The following is an 18,757-nucleotide window of genomic DNA, read 5'->3' as shown; positions in this document are numbered from 1 at the left end:
AAATTCCCTTACACCACGGTATTTTAAAGCCTGACAAGTCATATAGTTGATATGGCAGAATCTCCGCTGGAAAACACTCAAAATGAATGAACAATCCCACCCAAAGGTTTCCCTGCTCTTTTGTTTTGTGAAAGTGCTACTGATGAACAGCTACACGAGCACACAGAACCATAAGTCAAGGTAACAAATTCTGCCTCTGGTTTTATCATGTAATAGTGGTATAGCGCCTGCTACAAACTAAAAATTCTTCTAGTTACATTTTCAGGTCTGTAAAGAGGAGGAGAATATCTTACTAGCAGAGTGGTATCAGTTGCCACAACTAGATTCAACTTAGTCAGTGGAGCAGTATAGGAATAGTGCCCCTACTATTCATTTTAATGAGTAGAAAAAGAATTAAACTGGAATCTCATTACCACAGGACAATCTGGTGGTTTATTACACATAACTGCCAACAATGCAACATCTGAGGGATGCACGTGGATTTCAGTGCATCTGTAAAAGTTTAGCAGGCTGGACCCTTTTTCCTTGGTAACACCTTTGAACAACTTTTATTGAATGCAATCTGCTTGGATTGAATAGTAAAAGCCAACTGCAGTCAGGAAATACATTCAAGATGAAAGCTTGTCCCAAGAGGAAACACTGAGCTCCTTCTGGGCAGAACTGCCTATAGAGCAGCAGAGGTATTATTCAATAGTGCTCTGTCTGTCCTCTTTAAGGAAGCACATAAAGGAAATTATTCCACTGAAGAGACCAAACACTGTAATTCTAACTTCTTCACCAAATTATGGTTTCAGTTTGAATAAAAGTTGTCTGCATTCTTAAATCAAAAGGAACTTATTTCACCTGCAATTGTACAGAGTAAAAGTGAGGACGTGTTGATCTAACACATTTTCTTCCACATCATCTTTTTGAAAAGTTCTGCATTTATAAAGTGTACCAGAGTGTACAAAACTTTCTAAATGTTGTACTCCAGAGTAGAAAACTACTGTTAATGCAATTCTGAAGTAAGATTGGAATCAGAATTAATATGATTTAGCACTTTATCATTGACCAGAACTCCTCTTCTCTTGAGATTTCTTTAAATGGCACTGAAAATCTTTTTGAGAAGGCTCTTTGTCAAGGCTGGGTTTCTACATAATCAATTTTGGATCATATAGAGTCCTCACAAGATCAGCCTCTTCCCACTGTTATTTTGTTATTTAAGCATTGGATGTAACTGCACAAAGGAAAATCCTTGTTAACTAATACTGTTAATTGATTTGTTCTCAGTTTCTCAATGACTTGATCCAGGGGAATGAAAAAAAAAAAAAAGAAAAAAAGAAAGATCTTAGAACTGCTGAAGAGAAATGTAGGAATAAATTCTCACCAGTGCTTGTTAGTTTATGAAAAAAATTGTCAGCTTGGTAAACTGCAACATCAGTAGTTACTCAACGCTAGGTTCATCAGAATATTTTACCCATAAAAACACAGCAATCAAAAACCATTTCTAGCACTTCACCTCCCTCTCTCTGGCACTTTCTTTTCTTAGCTTAAAATGTTACTGTTCCTTTTGATTGCAACTCTTAAATTCTTCATTTCCAGGTCTGTAAAACACACACAAGAACACTTCCATGGTAAAATGACCTGAGATCGGTGGTTAAGACAATTTTAATATGGCCACTATTACTTTACTGCCTGGCCCACTGCATCCATCCCAATCTGGGGGTTGGACTCGATGATCTCTGGAGGTCCCTTCCAACCCCTACAATTCTGTGATTCTGTGATCCTCCTATGTTCAGCCCATAAACATACCTTGAAGAAATTTTAACTAGCATTTAAAATGCATTCAGTTGCTTTGTTAACAGACATACCCATCTGATGGGCATTGGAATGATTGACTTTACCTGCTGGCTCTTAAAATTCCTGTTTCAAACACAGCCTGTGAGCCTACAAAGCTCCATTGTTCGCTTCCTTATAGGTGATAATGAAGTTGGCATCTAGTTCCCACTCCTGAATGGTTTCCATGAGGCTTTGAAAAAGTTGTTTGCTATTACTAGTATTATATAACCATCTTAGTTTCAGCACTCATAAAAGCTTGTTCTTGTCAAATACCTTATCTCCAAGATGGTATTAATAACTAAACATGAGTCATGCTAGGTATCAGACGTATGCACTTACACATTATACACCCTAAGGATTTTTCTAAAAATCAGTTAAATTTGTTAGTTAAGTGCATTGTTAAGGCATTATCCTATGATGTGGGTGGCCCTTCTTTTACTGCTATGCAAGTGGCCCTGATGCACTTCTGCCTATACACAAGCAAACATTACACTGGAATCTGAACAGAAAATCACAAGCAGACTGCATTACCAGATAGGAATCTTGCCTTGTCCAGATAATCATTAAATTAAGATTTAAAACTTGTATTATCCATGCTTAATAAGTCAAGATGCAAAGCACCAAGCATTTTGGCCTGAGTGTAGCAAACTGGATCACATGCTCAATCTTAATTACATAAGTAGTCCTATAAATATCAGCAGAGTTAAGTAGGTGTGTTAAAGCTAAGTTTCATCAGTAGCAGTCTTCAGCATTTTGCAAAATTCATTCACCAAAGAAAGATCTGAACATGGGGTTACAATTACCTTGACAAAATATGTATCTACTGTAAGAATAACAAGGTGTACCCAAGATAGAGTACTATTTTTATGCGAGTGGTTGAAAATTAACATATTCTTTAAATGTAACTCGATCAGAACTGGTATATTCTGTCCAAGGAGAAAAGAGATGTGTCTCTGTGTGGTCATCAGAAAAAAGAGTAAAAAGCATTCTAACAAACAACTTGAAAATACAGATGTGCATTCACTACAAAATATCAGAAAGAGATCACAAACTTGCACTGTCTGTCACCTCAACAGACAGGAGTTGTGTTTGTGCCCTCAGCACATTGAACTGCAGCTATCACAATGTTCTGAACAATCACACTGATATTTTATCATTTTTCAAAGTTACAAGATGGAAAAACTAATAAATGCAAAACAGTTCCTCAGAACATACTCATCCCCACACAAAAGCCTTTGCCAGATATTTTTAGATGAAGTGACACAAATTATACCTTCAACAACTTTTCATCTTTTAGGTCTGATGCAATATCTTACCAAAAAATAGGGATATCAAGAGGCTCTTTTAATCAAAGACTATCTGAGACCATGAGTAGCTTGCAAGCATTCTCAAAAGGACTCTACTCTTCCATAGTCCTTTGTATTTTATTAAAAAAAAAAATTATATTAAAAAATATTAAATGAGTCCCATACGTAAACTTCTACCCATCAGTCCTTAGAACAGGATTTAAAACCTTTGCAGCCAACAGTGCATCTCAGAACATCTGAAGTAACCATTCACCTCGTTTTTGCCTGAAAAACACTGGCAAATTTCTTGGCATGAAATTTACCCACATATTTCTATTCTCATGATGTTGGCATTCCACAAATGTTCTGGGCTAGGCAATGGATACTTCCACTAGACATCTCCTCAAAATCAGCAATTAAACCAGACAGTCACAGTGGTTGCCAGTAGCATTTTGTTAACTAGCTGGATTAGAAAGCATTGGCATGGGAACTGGAGGATTTGAGCTGAAATCACTCATGTCTGAATTCACTGCAAAGATTTGGATGATGGTCTCCTACCTTTCAGGTATCCTTTCAGTTGTCACTCAGCCAAGCCTCTTTCAGCCTCCACTGCTAAAGATCTTTTAATCTGCAAAGTAAAGTAAAATAAATATTAGCCAGGGTAAGGAATAGATGTCAGGCCACTTTTATTTGCAGACAAGTCTCTAACTAGGTTGAGAAGCCATTCCCTATGTTCACTGAACATTGTTAATTGTCATATAAAATGAATGGTCTTCAACAGCATGCATGAGATGCACCCACACTGTGTCAAAATGATGGGACTCCCTTAGCCAGGGCCTGGAGCACTGGCCAGGGAGGAGCTCTCCAGCTGACACCCAAGACAGGGGACAGTTCTGAGGAGCTGCACAAGAGCATGGATACAAAATAAAACAAAAGAGCAAAAACAGCAGATCAACAAGGAGAAGAGAGGCCAAAATCTACATGCACGAACCCAGGCCCCTGCACCTCAATGGAGGACTAAGTGTAACCCATAAGGAAAATGAGAAGTTGAAATTCGGAAAGGGAGAGGAAAGGTGTTAGGCTAAATGTGAGCCTGGGGAAGGAGGAAGAAAGGTAAATTTTTCAACTGGTATCTAATCTCTGCCGAGTCCTTTATTTTTTGTGTAAAGGAGAGTCCTGTATGTTTACTAATCTTGGTGCTGACAATTATAGCATGTTTTGTGCTCTATTGCAGTCAGCATCTTTAAAACAAAAACAACGACAACTGAAAACGTAGCATATCAAAATAAAAAGCAAATTCAGACAAACAGCTTTTTCACACTGCTAGGACAGTTTAAAGTCACTGAGGCCAAGCAGCGCCCACCCCTGAGGTTTTGGCTCCAGAAAGTGACTAACTCCCCTTATGCAAATAAACAAACATCTATCTGTTCTTGCATCCATACCTCAAAAAAAAAAAAAAAAAAAAAAAAAATCTGTAAATAGTGCAACTTAAAAGCGCCTGTGAAATACAGCATGAAGCTGTGAAAAGCAGCATACCATTCCACTGCTTGCAGTAATTTCAACGGCCTTGAGAAGCCCAGCTGTGTTATAATAAACAAACCAGATGAAATTTGTAATACTGAAACCTTACAAGTCCAATCTGACTGTGCAAACAGAAAGGCAGGCATACAGCTGTTCCTAACGCAAGCTAAAAATTCTTGGTACCACAATGCAAATGATTTGCAATGAAAAAAAACAGCAGTACAAGCAATCCTCCAAGTCTTGCTTGAGATTTCCTTCTTTGCCTGACAAGCAGTCTTTCCTGCTTCTTGTGCTGTAATGAACACATTTTCGTAAGTCTGAAACAAGGATGAAAACAACTCACTAAGAATATTTTCGAGCAGTATTTCAGAAGTTGTATGCAAACACAGTACCAGCTTCTTCTGACAGAACTCAAGTGCATTTGCAGCTAGATAAAGACGCAGTCCTTTGACAGCTTTCTAAGGAAAAAACACTTCAAACTTCGATGGAAGCAACAAGTTCAGTATTAGAATTTGAGCCTACATTTTAAGGAGTGAAAAACTCAGCCTTCAAAAAATTCCACACTTCTAATTTGCTAAGAAAATGTTACTACACGTGAGGGGAGCGAATAACTGTCCTCAGAAGAAAATTCCACACAGAATTTCTGCTTCACCTAGGGGATGATTTTAGCAATATATCATTTCCTCAAAAATCCACAGCACTGAATGGCATTGTTTCTATATCTTTCTATATCTGCTTCAACAGACAGATTCTATACTCTACAGTCACCACTGCAAAGAAACACAGCCAATTAAAAATATACGACCAAGTAGATTTTAAATAAAATTTAAAACATTTATACCATTGGAACTGTAAAGAAAATTAGATTTAGTTGTGTAAGTCATAATTCCTATAGATGTCAGGAGGGTTCAAAAAACAGCATTAACATTCCCATTCTGAAAAACTACAGTTTTTGGCTCTGTAGCAAAAATTAGTTGACAAATCCACTTCACTCAAAATTGGAAATTTTCTGGTCATGTAGAAGATCTGCAGTGAAGGTTTAACTAAGGATTTAACTGATTTAACATTTAACTGATGATAAGCTGTTACCCTATCAAGACACTTTTTTTTCATTTCCTTATCTTCGAGTTCTCTCAAAGCATTTTAATAAGTTAGAAACAAAATTATACTGTTTTTATAAGTTTTTAATTCTCTGATTAAGTGACTAATCCAGCTGGCCCTATTTCCAGTAGCGAGATGGTTCAGATTACCTGGTGAAACCCCATCGAGACTAAACTGTTCTATGATTCAAAAATGTTGTCTACCCTGTATGAAACTTTGGCTCTGAGACAAATTTCACTAAAATATTCTGTATCCACTCACAGTACATTTGAGTACAATTTATTATTATATCATAAAACACAGCAGATATTTGCTTTGAAAACTAAGGGGTACTTGCTGCGGTAAATGCAAACAGCAGGTACGTTGCAGATAGTTGGGAAGAAAAGTTTTCTGGTGATTTAACTTGTATGTAACACTTTTTAACATTAATTAAATCACATTCTGTACTAAACATTTATTTTCCCCATGATGATTCCTAAGAACACAATGTGTGTGAGATATATAAAAATATATACAAATACATGCATATAAATATACATATACATATTAAAAATATATATATAAATACACATAGGACTATTAAAAGAGTTTGTATCTCTGAAACTGATTCTTTCCTAGTGGTTTGAGCGTAGAGCTTCTCCTTAAAAGTATATGAACTTTTTTTTTCCTTTTCCTCCTATATAAAAACATGAGCATTTAAAATGTATAACACATTTGTACACAGTTACAGTGAAAAACTGGGCAACTTTCAATCATGATATGTTTCTTGTGCAACTTCTTCAAAATTCCATCCTGTAAAATATAAGCTATTTGTTCTGTAACAGACAAGTCATGATCATCACAAAGAATATTTAAAGAGGAGAAAGTGACCTAATATTGCAAGAGTAGTTTCACAAGGAGAAGAGGGTAGATTTGGCTCAAAAGCAGAACTGACTTGACTACTCTAAGATGCTTCATAAATAAAATACTTTCATAACAAACATGTAAGGTTGCAACACCCAGAAAGTCCCAGAACTCCCAGGAAATTACTGTCCACGTCACAGCATGACTAAACTTTCTAAAAATGGTCTCAAAAGAATGAGGTTCAAAAGGAACAGAAAAAAATAAAAGAAAAAAAGAAAAAAAAAAGTTTGGTCTTCCCTTTACAATCTGTTTAGATCTTCAGCAGACGCAAGCACTCTCCATTATGTTTCACTCTCTCAAGACAGGCTATCGCTACATCATTTTCTCATGGCCTTCCAATATCCTGTCCTGCTCATAATCCTTGCACTGCACGACCTCAGGAAATCTCCAATCAATTCACCCAAACACACTCACTCTCACTCCCCCCTTGAAACATTTTTCTTGATTCTTCTACCATGAAGGAACTGTTTTCCATGACCTAGCAGTTGGATTTAGATTGGTTTAAATCTAGGAGTGTTTATAAAAACAAGTAATGATCTTTATGTCCTCAAAAACAATCTTTTATAGCCTCTTAACCTTTTCCCAAAATTCTATAATGGGCTTCTGCAAGACCAATATAACGCAGCCAAGACATGCTATTGATATTGCAAGCCAAAAACACAAGAAGTTTTTTAAAAATAGAATTGCAATGACATTTTTAATATGTTGATTTTAATCTGGCTAATGATGGATTTACACAGGAAAGTTTAATCCTGAAGTGACATGACTTACACAAAATCATGGGAAGCTTGCTTTCTTTCTGATGATATCGTAGATTGTCTGAAAATCCCTGTCATTTGAAGAGCCTTATTTTGAGGATTTCTCACAAAGGACTGAAAGCAATTGTGGGAGGAAGAAGAGTCCTGATGTGAAAGCTATGCACTAGATCTTGGGAGAACTGAGACCACTTTCACAACTAAGCAGGTATGTGAACATGTCATTTTTATGGATTGTCCCTCTCTACACTCTGTAGACTGAGAAAGATGATAGATCATGCACATCTCTCATCAGGTCTTTGAACTAGTGATCATCTTCTTTTACAGTACATCAAGTACAAAAAATACAATCTCAGTTGAGGACTCCAGGACCTAGAGGAAAACGCACACACTTCCATGACCCCATCACCCACATCCCTACACTCTAAAGAAAAAAAAAAAGAGACTATTAAGAGTTTTAGTCAAAGTGAACACATGCATGACAGCACGATAGTCATCAAATGCATTAGATCAGAAAAGCAAACTCTTTATGTACTCTTAGGACCGTCAGCATTGAAATTCCTGCAAATCGCATTCCCCAGCATTTCAAATTTCTTTAATTCTTTCTAGAATTTGACAAATGTTCAATAATTTGTCTGAAAATTAATCATCCTGAAGCAAGCATCTGAATTAGATTGTCAGTCTGCATGCAAAATTTCACTTAAATAAGACCTCTAAAAAAGTACTAATTCTCTGAAGGCTGTAATTATTAAACATACTTTATTGAAGACTCAGCCTGCACTGGGCATGCACAATTCCCACATGGAGCACTTATGTTCTAGCTGAATTATACTGCAGGCCAGTATACTCTGTCTCAAGATTTAAGGTTTACTGCATTTCCCATGCTTGCAGTCAGTTACCACCGCGGTGTGGGGATAAAACTAAAAAAGGCCACTAAATTTTTATAATACAGTGCTCAAATCCTGCCAATCCTAAAGTCACTGAAACTTCATATCCCTTCTTTCTCTCAGATTTAAATTTGTTTCCCCCGCTTTTTAAATCTTCTCTAGGATAAGAAGTGTGCCAAATTTTAGGAATTCAAGGATTTCTCTTTCTGATGGATACTGAGGGTGCAGAAGTAGAGATGTTAATGTAGTACCAAAATTCACATTTATAGCACAGTTGTGGTCCATCTTCAGTTACTGAGTGATTGCTGCCGTTCCTTTAGTACACCACTTTCTTCTTAACGCTATGCCATTAACATTCTGAAATATTAATTAGTGGCTTTGAGGTCATCTTCAGTACCTCAACTATGTCAGGATTCTTCAAAATAAGGAGAGAAGAAACATGAACTTTGTAAGATCCAAGGATTAATTGCAGAAATAGATCTGTTTTGATGCAATCACAGCAAAAAAATACCCAACCAGGTATTATATTATTCGCACTGAAAATGTCTAAATTGTTACCAAAAATGTCCGCAAAATGTACACATATCCCTCATGAAAGGAAGTTAGAGAGGTGTCCTCTCTTGTAAAGAGACCATAATTATCTCCAATTCAGTGTGTGATCTTTAGGACAGGTCTCATAAGCACAGAGAAGCACAAACTACAATAGTCCGCTCTGAGGACAAGCACCTAAGAGTATCCTTCCAACAGACAGACCTCTGCAGCATGCCAAGGGTGGGAAAGGATCTCTCTGCAAATGAACCTTTGCTGCTGCTGCCAGCTTTGTACTAAAATAGCAACTCCTATGACTGCTTATATGCTCTGGATCTCAGGGGGCTCATGCCTTTTCAAGGGTAGTGTATAGGACTTGCAATTTTCTTCCCAAATGAAAATATTTTAGAGTGAGATTCACAAAGATAACTTTCAAAGCAGTTTCTGTACATTGCTAATGTTACCTTTGATCCTGCATTCAGCCTGGGGAAGTACAATGAAACCAAAGTTGAAGTATCTATATACTGTAAGTCTATGGTACATATGTTATATAGATACTATATACCTATTTTTGAGTCATTTAAGTAAAAATAAAACTTTGTTTTTTCTACCAAGTCTTTAATTAAAACAATTTAACAGATCATTCTCTATAATCTGAAACAGTAAACTGAACTATGACACTAAAAATATGTGAGCCTATTTTAAACTTGAAGTAACATCTTCAGATGAATAACAAAATGAACTTATGATCTTTAATATATATATTTTAACATTTTTATTTATTTAAATGTATGCATACATATGATGAAGATGCCTTCATCACTTTCTGGAAAGAAACATTATCCTGCCTGCAATTAGTCAGTTTCCCAGCAGACATCCACAATATACACGTATATTGAAGAAATATATATTCCTTCACAAAAAAAATTTTACTCATATCCACTCTATTCACTCAGCTGCAGTTTATCTGATTTAATTTGGTGAGATCTGAAAATGATTTCACTCTTTAGTGTGATCTCAGCTGCTGTGTTACAGCCTAGATAGTCTTATGACATATTGAATCACTGTAACACTATTCCAACTAAGTGGAGCTGTCTCTTTTGCTATATTGCCATAAAGTTCTCTTTGGCAGAAATTTATGAGGATATTGTCAAAATTAAGCAATCATTCCATCACGAACATTATAAGAAATAGTATAGGATTAAAATTCTGCATAACTAAAAATGCATTAACTTGGTTTAAAAAATAATCACAACCTGGGGAAAATTATTAATTATAGTAACTTCCAAGTTACTATAGTAACTTAGTTAATTCTATAGTAACTATATTACTTCTAAGTAACTTCTGACACCTGAAAACAAGTGGTTAGAAGCATAGATGGTGCTTTTAACAATAAAAAGGAAGAACCATTTCTGATCAGGAAGCTACAGAAGAAAGTTTTTTGGCTTACTCAACCTATTAAAAAAAAAAGCACAACTGAAATCAACAGCAGGTGAGAAGATAAGCCTGCATCTGGCTGATCATAAAAAGAATAAATGTTGAGCTCTTCCACCTACTTCCCAACACTTTAATAGCAGTGATAAAACTGTCCTGAGGTTCTCTAGCAGCAAACTCTTCTCTATTCAGAAAAAAACATGTACAGACGTGCTGTATTTTTAGCACGGACTTAATGCATTCTGTTTCACTTGCGAATATCCTTATCAGACTGAAACTGTTTACAGTGCTTTGCTGACACTGGATCCTGTTAAGATGGTATTTTAAACTATGTGAAGGACTTACACTGTTGCTACAAACTAAAAGTTTACCCCCACCTTTATACACCTTACATTTAGAATTTATTTATTTATTTATTTATTTTACAAATGAAAGGATTCATTGATCAACCACTGACCTGCATCAACAGCTTGGGAGGAACTTCTTTCTTAACCACTTATTTAGCTTAAATTCTGGCAGGAGAATATAGCATCATATTTTTCAACCACTTTTTGTGGACTACATGAAATAAAAATTTTCTGGAGTGCACAGAGAACTGAAACACAGGTTATAAAGAGACAGGATGACCCAGTTCAGAATCCGTTGGGCATTTTGGATTATACCCAGGCGTTAAGCATAAAAGCAAGGCATACAGCTTTTTAGACAAATAACTGCAGGGAAGCTGCCAGGGGACAAGAATAAACATTTATCTTCTTATAGAACTGGATCGAGCATCAGGAGGATGAAAAGAGGTGGAGGAAGACTAGGATTCTCTTTACAATATTTTACATCATCAACAGAGTTATTTACTAAAGAACAGATCCACATAGGGGATTTATCATCACTGTCATAATATCTACCTTTCCATCACCTCAGGAATTTATAGCTATGAACAAGGCAATTCAGCTCATGTTTCAAGCAACCAAAAAGGAGTTCCACAAAAGCAGCACATAGTTTAGAAAGCATTTAAACAAACAAGAAAATGCTTTGTTAAGCCACAACCCTTTTCCAGGATAGAAGCGTTTTTCTTTAAAAGAGGAGTGTGGTTACAATTTCCCTTAATTTTTCCTGGAATTCCAAGGTTTTTTTCTTGGAATTAGCATGTAGCTAACGGATCTTCACAAACCACAGCTAGAAGTGGCCACAGGGTAGCATGGGAGATCTTTATTCAACTCCACAAAACTACGTCCAATTAAATGCTTGCAGTTAGGGTGTCAAAATTTGACTTTCTTACAGAATGTGTTGTATAAATTGCAAAGTCACAATTATTCTCACAGTCCTGAATAAACTGGCCTGTTTTAGGGAGAGCAACTGTCGTTTGAACTGATGACACCATTTTTACAGTCCTCTATTCTATTTATTTATTTTTTAAAAGCAATCATACCTAAAGCCCATGAAATTTGACAAAACCAGTGCAGCTGGTAACTGACTGAAAGTTGAGTCACCATAGTCACCATAAATTAACATAAATTAACAGTCTTTAGTAAGTGCACTTCTTGGAAAAAACATTTTTGACATTCTTTTAATCAGTGAATTTATGAATTGATATTCACAGCAGGGTGATTCTGTACCAGGAGGAAGAATTAGTTACAGCCAGAATCAGACATTCTCATCAGTAAATCAGACAATTTTAAGAATACATAGCCATCAAATACCTCATTACACATCTCTTACTAATCACCCTCTCAAATTAAGACCTCAAATATCGTGGCTAGACAAGTCATAGAATTACATTATGAAATAGCCAGACTTCTGCTCCTACTTCTGCATAGTCTGTGGAACTTCTACTGTGTACGATGAATCACTCAATTAGGAATTTGCAGGAAAGTAAGATAAATCACTAAACAAGCTGTGCATAACTAGCTTGAGTGGCTAGAGTAATTATGTCCCGCCACTCAGCTACAGATTTCCTGAAGCACTTCCTTTTATCACAGTCAATGGAATTTGGCAAGGATCAAAATCAGGTCACCTCCAGCTATGCTAAATCTGCCCAGCTCAAGTAGGCTGACGAATGAAGGCACTCAGGGAAACTACTTATGTCTCTCCCTAATCAGAAGAACAAATATCATATTGACTATTATTATTCTTTCACAGACTCAGAGTACAATGTTTCAATAAATGACATATCATATATACTGAACCTTTGGAGTATGTGTCAGTACACTGATAAAAAAGGAAACCGCGGGGACACCTGAACACATATGCTTCAATACCAGCTTTCCTTCAGCACTTCACCCTTATCCTCTCCACTAATATCAGCATCTACAAACAGTACCTATACGGGCAGATGTATTTGAAAAATATACCTAGGTCACAGCATGGCCATCATAAAAGGAAAAAGAATGGAATTCATTCTCAGGGTTATTTACTGTTTCACATACTTCTCAAACTCAGAACTGCAGCTTGATTTAAGATAGTTCTGAGCTATGCCAAGTGTTACTAAGTCAGAGTTGGTGAGCTGGCAGGAAGTAAGTAAAATAAACCAAATCTAATCCCACAGAAAACACTGTGATCATATCTTTTAATTGTACACTTTAATCCATATGTCTATGTTCTGCTCCCCACCCTCTGCAATTTATTGTGTCTTCTTTGAATCCTGAAAGAAAAACAAATAACTTTTTGAAACAGATTTTTGTCAGACTACTAATATGAGTAATTCTTGCTGGAAATTCCTTTGAGTGTTTCATTATCTCAATTGCATTAAGGTCACATAATTAGGCATCATCTAAAGCAGGTATATTCTGTTTCTGGAGACTTGTATATTGCAAAACAAAAGGGATAAAATCCAAGAAAGTACAATGCAACATTGCTGTTTAAGGCATCATATGTGAAGCAGAAAAGAAAACCATGCTTCAGTCCTTTGGTATGGCAATCAGTTGTCCTAGAGCTCCTCTCCCATCTTCTTAAGCAACTATTTCTTACATCCTCTCTTATGGTCATGTTCTCATGTTCCATGAAGAAAGAAGAATTTAGAATAAATAAACCTTTTTTTTTTTTTTTTTTTTTTTTTTTTTTTTTTTTTTTTACCAGCGTTCTGGCACTGTTATCTTCCCCATTCTTGCCTTTATGCTGAAGTAGAAAAGAAGTCATATAATATCTTACCCCACTATATAGATTGCTTTAGATATTAAATTGCTTTCGAACTAGCAGAATCAAAACAATTTGTGCTCAACAGTGCAATTGATGCTGTTTTCACTAAGCCTGGTCAGTATTTCCTTGAAGTTTTCAAACAATGGTAAATGTTTCATGTTTTGGTGCATGAATTTAAAAGCCAAGGTTTTTTCTCATTCCTGCAGTACTGTTTTATGCCTGTTTTCAGACAACTGGATTCCTCCCTCCATCAAGTATACATGATAAGAATTAATAGGGATTGAAATAAACTATAGGGATTGGACAAATTCGTGCTGTGACTTTGTTTCATGAGCCAAGATCTAACAAAGGAATATATTAGAAAAGAGTCATTAGAAGTGAGCAGTTTAGCTTCTATGTTTGACTCATTCCCAAAGAAGCTGGATGCACATATATGCCAAGACTTCCTTAGAAAAAAAATGTATTTTGTGATTTATATTCTTCTACGTGGAGACGCAAGCATTGGGAAACAGTTTAATCTCAAACAGATAGATTTCCAGTATTTAGCTTAGTATTCAGCTTAGGTGAAAATACGCAAATTCAGAAAACTGCCCTCACACAGCAATTAATGGGAAACAGAAACATAAGAATTTTAAGTACTCAAAGATTTGAGCAATTCCTCTTCTGCTAAAGCATGTGTGAGTTATGGTGTTGGAAGTATCTGTTTATTCAAATACAGCGTTCGGTAACCTTAGCAATACTCATATTTATTTGATGCCCCGTAAGTCAGCTCCTCAAGCTTGTGAACCTGAGTGTAGTTTCTTAAACAATAAAAGAATACAATCAAGATAAATTGATCTATATTGCTAGGTCTTGATCGGTTCTACATGTGTTCAGTAAAGATCTTCAGTTTCTAAAATGCTGTTAATCTGAGATATTTCAGCTGTACTTAAAAACACAAAACAAAAACAAAACAAAAAGCGCTTAGAAACAGAGTTCATTGGTCTGGTTGCCTAACTGACTGATCTAGGAAATTCCAGCCAGACATTTATGGCTTACTGCCTCTTCCAAATTTTAAGAATTTTTAATCCTTTTTTAAATTACTCTATTAAGGGACAAAGTACCGCATTATGCTAGAGATCTCATCAGCAGAAGGCTGTTTTGGGAACTGCTAAATCCAAAACTGTTGCGTGGCACTTTGCCCTTGATCTGTATCACTCAGAGAGCCAAGCATACACATCTGACCAAGTGGCCTGGCCATAAAACACTGAGCAAAATCCCAAAGACAGCTTTCATTAACTACATTGTTAAAGGCAGGGCACCCGAAATTTCAAGCTCTTGAACAGTGGTAATTCCAGAATTTTTGTTATCTTTCATCCACGTGTTTCAAGAAATAAAAATAACAAGTTTTTTATTTTGTCTGTTTTCCTCTCCCACCCTGAGAATTGTTCTCTCCCACCCTGCAGTCACTATCAACTTCTGTGTTCTTCTAGGGCTTTGAAGTTTTCTCCTCTTTGCAAAAAACAGATTCAGAACCTCCTTCAGTTTGAAAAATAGCAGTGCAAGAGAAGCACTTCCATTTCACTTGAAACAACTTCTGACATCAGGTAGTGACAGCTTGCAGAAATCTACAGTTCACATTTCACTATGGAAATGCACAGCTTAGTAGGCACATTCCCAAACACAGTGCTCTCTTCGTAATGATGGGAACACCTTCATCCCTCGTGGGATCTTATAACACAATGAGTACAAGTCTCTCTGTAACCTGTATCCAATTGGCAAAAAGGGTCAGCATTAAAATGGGCTGAAAAAGCCACAGAAATAATCTGGAAGTGAGACTCAACTGATCTGCATGGTTCAAGAAGGAGATGGTATACGACCAGAACAAACTAAATGGAAGTAAACAAGAAAGGGCTGGGACAAGAATAGAGGCTGGGGTTTAGCCATACATTCAAGTACGAAGAATGAAAAAATAATCCTCTCATTAAATGAACGCCACTGTTTTTTTGTTTGTTTGCTATTTTTTCTTTTGTATTTATACAGCAAATGAGGCCATTTCTAGAGAAAACAGTATCCATAATTTAAAATAATATTCTTACGTCCATGCATAAAGAGACAAACTGAATTCCAGCATTCCCTAGCTTTTGTAAACGTCATCACACTTGACGCTTAATCTTAGATTGACAAGTACTTGCTGGAGTGAGAATAAAGGTGAGAATAAAGGACAACACAAAGCTGAAATGTTAATCTTTTGAGGCTTTGAGGCATTACAACAAATGCCTCACTTTGAGGCATTACCTTTACATTTTCCAGACACAAGATACAAAAAATTAAAAGAACAAATTATCCAAAGTGGCAAGATAATACACAATACCGAAACTGTTATGCTTCTTAGCAGGTACTAAGATACTATTTACAATATTTGGAGGAATAAATTGACCTCTATTTTTCAGAAAATACATAGCCTTGAACAATAGGCACTTAAGCTGCACATTCAAGCAATGTGATTTTAGCACATCAAGGACCTGCAGTGAGGTAGGAAAAAAAAAATATGGAACACTGGGACTTATTTTCCAAATACAATCGTAAGTTATTACTGAATAATAAGAATATTTATTAGCCAGAGCCATTTTTAGCAGCAAACAGTTCATTTTAAGGAAGCGCAACAGGATGTGAATCAAGAACAATGAATGGTATGGTGTGTTACATGAAACATAAATGTGAAGCAAGGACTGGAGTCTGGTGTGGTAACAAGGGAACAATAAATGGCTATTCATACAGGTACCAGTAAAGCCAAGATAGCTTCCTCTACAGTAAACTTCAAGTCACCTATACTAACGTCATCAACTTTGAGAAGAAAAGCCTTTTCTTCTCAAAAAGCTATACTATAGCATATATAAAGCACAGTAGAAAATTTTGTAATGGAGCTCCGCATCCTGAACTCCATTCTAGGTGAGTATCCTTTTACCTCCAAATCAAGACCAAAAAAATTACACTTTCAAGATTTCTTTCATATTCTATATGTGTTATAACACTCTCCACAGCTGTTTGTCAGCATCAAAAGATTTCACCTATAAAACATCAATCTAATGGGAGGCTGCTGAAATCCAATACAGTCTAGGGTTTTTACTTCTACGTTTACTTCTTGGGTTGTGACAAGCATCATCAGTCACTGGTGCAAAAATGCACTTATTTGTGGCAAGAGAAAAATCTTCCATTTCTACAAATAGATTCTCAAACTCACTTTGGAAAGAAGTAGCTTAAATAAATGCTACCCCAGAAGTGAAAGAACCTTCTTTGCTACAGTTTCAAAGCTTTCCAATGATAAAGATATAATACAAACTGATCTTCAGCCTAACTAAAGGAAACGTTCCTAGAAATATAAGAGGTCAAGATAACAAGATAAAGTAGTGACACTTTTTTTTTTTTTTTTTTTGGGGGGGGGGAGTGAAGGAGGAGAGGAGATGACCTAAACTGGCTCCAGTTCCTACCCCAGTCAATTTTGTACAGTGAGCAGCATCACTGGTCCATTAATATGCTTACAGGTGCAAAATACTGATGGTGATTTCCAAAAGGAGCACAGCCATAAAAGCTGTGTAAACCAAATTAAATAGAAGGCCTGACGTGTTTGTAAGTCTGCACAAAGGCCTATAACCTTGTTCTGCAAAGCAGGGAAGAGACTTTCCATGAGCCATGCTGATATTTCCTCAGCTCTGAATGGACTCAAGAGTCACAGCCCCTGAAGCAACAAGAAGCAAGAGCCCCACAACTCTTCACAACAGGGCTCACACTGAATAATTTGTTTCTTCTTTACCACATGCCTCATAGATGCCCATCTCTCTTTATTACCTAATGAGAAAGACTAGATACTCAGGCAATATAACAATGCTGTCTGGTTTTCCATAGCAGTGTAATTACTTCAAGCATACCAGCTGTATAAAGAAGGGATTGGTAAAGAAGTTGACACGAATAGGACCTTTCCATGTTAGCAGATACAAGTTAAGTATCCCCAGAGACCAAGACGTGTAGATTCATATTCTGCAACACTCAGTCATACAGTCTGATGTGGTTGACGTTGATCAGCTTAGCAAAGGAAGATGAGAATAGTTTTTTCCCCCCCATCTTCCAAGACTCAGTGCAAGATACTTTTGTGCTCCTCCCAAGATAACATCACAGCTCCTGGATACTATTTTGAGCCTTAAATTCAGTCACACTTAAGTACTGGAAAGAAAAGGCTATTTTTTTTTCCTTTTTTTTTTTTTTTCTTTTTTCCAACTTCTACACATCTTCCATATAAAAAGCAGGCATTATTTTATTAAAAAAGAAAAAGAACTCACAAATCTTTATGAAGCAGTTTGGAGCTTTTAACTAAATCCAAAAAAGGTTGAAACACAGGTACTTGCAAATTTTGCACAATTGCTTTTGTCATGTGTGGTATCAAACAACAAAGCAACCTTACACTTTATGCAAAATATCATTCCAGCTGCGTAACTGAAGAAGCCATCTGAGTATTTTACCATGGAGAAAAGTGCCCCTATCTTCTCGTCTTATCAGCAGCTTTCAGGTTTCAAAGCCCAAGAATTTTTCTGAAACAGCTGACAGTTTTTTTGGACTCTGAAGCAAAAAAACAAATGCCACTTGTCCAGTGCTTTCCTGATGTAATTGTATTTGGATTTTTACTTTCACAATCTGGTTGCACTTAGTATTATTCTTCCTATTTCCAAATTTAGGTTTATGAAACTGATCTATCTCCAATAAGCCCTAGTGAAGATCTATCTTCACTGAAGCTCTACCAAGAATCCTGCAGGCTGGAACTTCCAGTGCTGCTAGAACTAAAACCATCTTGTATATTATTCATTTCAAAAACCACAGCTTTTCATCATGTGCAAGTTGGAAAAACATGTTGAAAAACCATTCTGCAAATCAAGTTTACTGACAATTCATAATTTAGCCAGAAAGGTTTTTTTTAATCTTTTCTAGATGCACTGAGATTGAAACAAGATTTTACTGTGTGGCTATCGGATATGACAAGTCTACAGCCTATGGAGACATAGATATTGTTGCACATCAGCCAAATCCATGTGTGGTAGTAACAGATACATGATAAATCAGAAGGTTGTGTCACAAACTGCATCTAGTTCATGGCTTTTACCACTTTATCCGCCTTCTGCCAACAAATCCATTTTCTCTCGGACTACTTGTGACATTCCAGTCCTCTGAGCACTTCTAAACAACCATTGTTTTCCAAACATCAGCATACCACAAAAATGCTTTCTACTTCTCCCCTAAATACAAAACTTCTCTCAGAAAATAATCCTGGCCTGATGTGCGCACCGAACATTATCCAGTCCTGCTGGATATCTGTGCAGAGATTTATGATGTCATTCTGTGATTCAAATTAAATTCTACAAGTTTC

General features: G+C 36.3%; 1 long non-coding RNA gene across 1 annotated transcript in view; it reads right to left on the bottom strand.

Annotated features, from left to right (window-relative positions):
• The window catches only part of LOC122177925, a 157,796-nt gene that overhangs the window by 66,541 nt on the left and 72,498 nt on the right, over window positions 1–18,757 (bottom strand). The window contains exon 3 of the long non-coding RNA XR_006178200.1: window positions 3,663–3,732. This is a non-coding gene — a long non-coding RNA (uncharacterized LOC122177925). The remainder of the gene's footprint in view (window positions 1–3,662; window positions 3,733–18,757) is intronic.

Source organism: Lagopus leucura, unplaced genomic scaffold (assembly GCF_019238085.1).
Source record: "Lagopus leucura isolate 7727_CA_CO unplaced genomic scaffold, USGS_WTPT01 Super-Scaffold_1, whole genome shotgun sequence".
Taxonomy (NCBI): domain Eukaryota; kingdom Metazoa; phylum Chordata; class Aves; order Galliformes; family Phasianidae; genus Lagopus; species Lagopus leucura.
Note: the sequence above shows the minus strand (reverse complement) of the source record. Positions and strands in the feature narration are given on the sequence as shown.